Raw genomic sequence first — 6,255 nt, forward strand, 5'->3', positions numbered from 1 at the left:
TCCTAGTTCCACCTGTTCTTCCATTCCTGCTCCAAGCCTTCCTTCCATTTGTTGGTGGAAAGCAAACCTGTGCCGTATGGATGAGCTCGCCTATAAGACTGAAATTGAGATTGTAATAAGTAATCTGAAAAAATAATGAGAATGAATTTTTAGATTTTTGGCTTCTAGATGATCTTCAATCTACTCCGTGGCCTGTGACTGGTTACTTTAACCATATAGTCAGGTAACAACACCTCGTCTCTATGCTCGAGTTTTTGTGTGCAAGTTCTTTGTATCTACTTGAGCGCTCTGCACTATGTCCTCGATCTGGTGTAGCTTGTTAACAATCCTCTCGAGGTTTTTGGTTCAATGGTGGTAGCACATCCCTGCTGAACTGCGCACCACAATGTTTTGCAATATGCGCCAGTTGGAGGGGAGGGGCAAATTGTGGGAGCGCAATGTCTCCATTGCTTCAATTATACAAACTGCGCATCGCTTCATCTCCCTCTCAAGAACTTATCTTGCCTTCACTTTCTTTGACATATTCTTCATGATCATTCTACAGTCCTCGAAGGTCTTCTTCATATGCTTCCAGCTTCTTCATTGTATCTTTGAGCTCTATAGAAGCAACATTAGCTTTTTTCTCACAATTTCTTTATCCTGGCTAAATCATGGGCTTTCTCATCTTTTGGTTGAGCGTTATGCTTTTCGAGCTCTACTGATTTGCCAATCTTAATGCTTCAACTTCATTTTTAAACTGCTCGACATTGTGATGAAATTCTCGAGCTTCTTCATGAATCAGAATATACTATAGTTTAGTTATTGATGGATCTTCATAAGAACCCACCTGCTTGCCTTAGGATCATTAGAAGTTTGTCCATGATCCTTTTGTGTGCTCTGTTTAGCCAGCTACTAAATAGGACCAATAGGTCAAGCTGGTCCACCTCCTCCACCAAAACTGCCTGCGTCGGATTCATCATCATTTAGTCATCAGAACTCATTCAGGCGGCATATCATCTCAATGATCTTTTTAAATTCTTCAATGTACCCGACATATAAGCTGTCAGAAGCTCCTTGATTCGAGCTTCATAAGTATCCACTTCACTTGCCGATAGCTCATATACCTCTGCATCATCATCTGCTTTGAGAGCGGCGCTGACTTTACTTTGGAGCACTTGCAAAGTTTTTCGATCTGCTTTTGCTTGGGCCTCGTGTTATTGCATCACAAAAACATGCTGCCTTAAAAGATGTTGGCTTTGTAGCTTAGCATTTGTATATTTTTGTTGCAGATCTCAGATTTGTTGCATCTGCACTTTATCTTACTTTGCCTGTGATAACTCCTTTGCCTAGAGCTCATTGCCTAGAGCTCAATTATATTTCTGAAATGTCCCTGCTGAATTTGTTGAATTTTGCAAGTCTTCTTTAGCTTTATGTAGCTCTTCCTTAATTGATTCCACTCCATGCTGAAGAGCTACCATCTTTTCTACACGCTACGATATGTGCTTGCTATGCAGTCATTTCTAAGTGATTTCTTTTATAGTATCCGAAAACAAAATGGGTCAAAACTCATGTATTTTGCAACTAGATTCAAAAGGGTAGTTCCTTCCATGGATTCTTTCCTTGGTTGCTCCTCACGAGCTCCTTCTGCAATAGCAGCAATATCTTCTTGTACTTGATTCTTTTTATTCTTTTTGTCTTTATGCATAAATACAAAGGCACCTACTGCAGCTATATGAGAACTCTGCATGCCTTGCTGAACTTCTTAATGCATGAATTGTTTGTATAGTCCAATCTTGGTCTTTGAATTTAGCCCAATACTATTAAGTTCTACCTTCAGTTTTGTTGATATAAGATTCTCACCCAAGTAACTAGTTTTTCTACATACACATATCGATATAGGCTCACGGCCTTCTTAACATACATGTGACCTTGTGTGTTAAGATGACCATTTCAATTAAGAACCTAAAATGTAATTTATTTTGCACCTCTTTGTGAGATTGTTGAGGCTGTATTCTTTTCTTGCACCTTTAGAGCCAAAGTAGAACTCCATATCTTCTTCAGTTGAGACATCCACTGCCCCTTCCAAAGGCAACCCGAATATCTAAGAAACATACTTTGTTGTAAATGTTATGCTACCCTGTGCTGTTTTAATGACATTCTTCTATTGCACTTCCAGAACCTGCTCCAAAACATCTGAGCCAAGCACAAGCGGGTTCCATGGTGGTAGCGAAGCAAACTATAGAAGACCCACCTTTTCTAGCTAGATTGTGTTAAGATTAAAATTGATATTGAGAATGGCAGTGAGTTTCTCAAACTCAACCATGGGTACAGCTAATAAATTCCAAGGGCAATGAAAACAGTGAAAGCAAAGAAAGCGATGAAAGTAGTGAAAGCAGAGAGAGCCAAGAAAGCGAGAACAGTGAAACAAATTATGATAGAAGAGTTCAAACAAAAGATGAAAAGCATGTAATGAGAATGTTAAAAGGTGGTAATGATATTCCAAACAGCCAAAAGATCTACACACAATTTCATAATGATGATAATAATGAAGATACACAACATTTGAAAGAACAAGGTGGTGACGTGAGTGAAGGGAAGTTAAAGAAAGGCCACCCCATTTTATGGTAATAGCCCAATTCAGAAATGCACGAACCAATGCATGATTGCAACGTGGACTGAGACACGTGGTGAATATGTGCATGACAAAAATAGTGTACACTGGAACAGACGTCAGTTCTACTAACCGTCCAAAATAAGGCTTTAATAGGAAACCATTTATATGGGCTTTGACAGTTTCACACCATCCACCAGTGTTACTAATTTGAATGTGTCAATGCCAAGTTTAGAAAATATATAGCATGGGCCCCATCCACCAACTTAAGTTTACTCAAATTTGGACCGATTCTTGAATTAAACAATAAAATCGGATCATTAATATCAAAAAATCAATATTTTGTATTTCGATGGATCCACATCTTCCTCCAATGCTGGATGACATCGAATGTCCAAATGCTCTGCAATCGCTTCTCCTCTAGAGCCAATAAATTATTCTAGTTGGTTTGCTTCGAACTCTTTGAAAGATAATCGGGCGGTCACACCGTCGCTCTTAAACTGGGTACCACAAATTCCATTGGAACCACCGCTTCCAGTTTGTAGACCATGGAAAACGATGTTTGCTCTGTTGACTTGTAAGCTGTCCAGAATGCCCATAATGCATAATACAGCTTCTAGTCCCAATCCATCCGGTTCTCATTGACCACTTTCTTCAAAATTCACTATAAAATTTTATTGGAGGATTCAGCCTGACCATTGGCTTGTGGATAATATACTATAGATTTCTTATGAATGATCATATGTTATTGAGTTAATTTGTTAATTGCTTCATTCAAAAGATGTCCACTCTGATCCTCACTAATTCAATTCAAAAAATGTCCACCTTGATCACTGACTAATTCAATTGGACACCTAAAGTTGGTCATGATCATTTCATAAAGAAACTTTGCTATACTGAATTGGCTATATTATCTCAAATGCTTTGGCTTCTGCCCATTTGGTGCAATAATATGTGGCTACCACAATATATTTATTACCGGTTTGCTGAGCTGAAGGCTTAAATGGTCCAACAAAATCTAGAAGCACTGGGTTGTGTGGCATCCAATCCACTATACTCGGTTAGCCGTCGCTGACAAACATCACACTCCCAAGCAAATTTCCATGCATCTTTGATCACTACAGGCCACAATAATCCAACTTGAAATATTTCTAAGCCTATTACTTCTCCAGAAAAATGGCTACCACTTACACCTTGATGAGCTTCCATCAATATAGCTTGTTGCTCATGTGCCTATACACATCGGCAAATTATTTGACCAATGCCCATTTTGTACAGTTGACCCATAATTACAAGAAAAGTTTTACTATAGAGAGCTAAACTCTTCCATGATCTCTCGTCATGTCTTTTGAAAAATTTCCTTCTATCAAGAACATGAGCATTTCTTCATACCAATTTGGAGCCACCTATAATCTGAAAGAAATCTGCATATGGTAATTGATCTGATACACCTTCCGGTGCTTCTCTAGTATCATTGGGAGACAAAAAAATCAGCCCATTGTATGTTGATTTTCGGGTGTATGACGAACAGTGAATTCAAACTCTTGCAATATCAACATCCACCTAGCTAATTTGCCTAATAAATCAAGTTTATTGACCAAAAACACCAAAGCCTGGTGATCCACATGAAAAGTAAACTTATTTCTCAAAAGATAATGCCAGAACTTCTAACTGAGTAAATCATTCCAAGTGCTTCCCGCTCCATAGAAAAATAATTCTTTTCTGCTCTAGATAGCATCCGACTGGCATAATAAACTAGTCAGAACCATCCATCATCAGATTCTTGCATAATCACACTTCCAATTTCCACATCTGATGCATCAACAAAGACATGGAATGGTCTAGACCAATCTGGTGGATAAACAATTGGAGCGATTGCCAACATCAATTATAAATATTGAAAAGTTTGCTGAAAGACATCCGACCATTCATACGGAACATCTTCCTTCGTGAGAAGATACATTAGATAAGCCACATCCACCAGATATTGCAAGAATCTATTATGCCATTTACTCTGACCCAGAAGTATTTCTAGTTTCTTGATATTGTGAGGCAAAATTAAAGATTTGATTACTTCCACCTTCTTGGAATCCACCGCAATTTCGACTATTAACACTACATGCCCTAACAGGATTCCACTAGTCAAAAGCACATTTAGCGAGATTGAGACTTAAACGAGGGCAATACAATGGCACCTCTCTAGACAGAGTGCCAAAAATAGAAGATGCTCCACCATTTTGTTGAAGACATTGAAATCATCTAAGAATACGCTCATGAATGTGACTAAGTAATCATAGAAAATCTCTTGATTGAAATGTTGCTAGAGCATTCTTAAGATCAAATGTCATCACATTGGAAGCAAATGCTCCCCATTTTGTAACAAAAGTTGTCTTCTCCCAATCATCTAAAGCCATGAGGACTTGATTATATCCATTGAAGCCATCCAAGAAAGAATACATTTCATGCCCTGCCATAGCATCTAACATTGAATCTATGAATGGAAGCGAAAAAGGATCTCTCTGAGTTGTGGCATTGAGCTTTCGATAATCCACTTAGATCAGAAGCTTTCCATTCTTTTTTGGTACAATCATAGCCCAGTCACCTTATCCCACTAGATAAATAAACCCCACTTTTAAAAGTTTATTAATTTTCTCCTTAGCTTGCTTTGCATAATTAAGGTTTATTCTGTACCACTATTGCTTGATTGGAACAGCATCCTCCTTAAGATTGATATGATGCTAATAAAGCTGAGGATCAACTCCCTTCATATCTTTATAACTCCGAGTAAATACATCCACAAATGATTTTAATAATTATAGGAGATTCTGTTTAAACTCTGCATCACGCTTATGCTGACCCAGACCATCTTTGGATCCTTTGCATCTCCCAAATTCATGTCTTCCAGCTCATCTGCTACTTTGACCCCACGGATATGTTTCATGTCTCTCTCATGATTTTCTTCCACTGTCGTGCGATAAGAGCTTGAACTTCTTCCGGTACACCTGCATCCAAGATAGTGCTCTGGGGACTTGGACATATCCGGAGTCAAACTATAATGGGAAAATAAATTTATCCATGTCCACTTCAAAGAATGATACTAAATGCAAATTTTGGTTGAGTATTTATTCCTCCTCATCTGCATCAATTCCTTCTAGCCAGTTCAATCCTTCAGCACAAACTGGGCAAATATCAGCTAACTTCCTGGGTAGCCGATAGGTTTTATTTTCTCTCTTTCTTGAGGGGAAAATGGTAGTATCTTTTCTTTGTCAAATGAGGAAGATGACACATTGGTAGTTGTCTCCTCGTTATAACCACTTTTCATGATAACACATCTATCTCCCTTACCAATATTTGTGGCCTTTTTCTTTCGAGAGTGCATAGCTGCTCATGCTTATTTAGGAACCTCTTTAGAATATAAGATCCTTGCATGTCCTAACGTTTTCTGCTTCTACGAAGTAGACACTTCAACGCAACAACACCAAGCATGGGCTGTAACTCTCCTCCTACTTTGCATTCGAGTGACTGCATTCAGAGGCAGTGTGTGGATGAAGCCATCCCATACACTCAGCACAAGTTAATGCTCACACTAGGCTTGGCTTCATTTCCCTTCCCTATTGTACCCTTTCTTAATGGGCAATCCTTGTCCATATGGTCTATCCCACAAC

Source organism: Cibotium barometz, chromosome 66 (genome assembly GCF_041138505.1).
Source record: "Cibotium barometz isolate CiBa-2024 chromosome 66, ASM4113850v1, whole genome shotgun sequence".
NCBI lineage: Eukaryota > Viridiplantae > Streptophyta > Polypodiopsida > Cyatheales > Cibotiaceae > Cibotium > Cibotium barometz.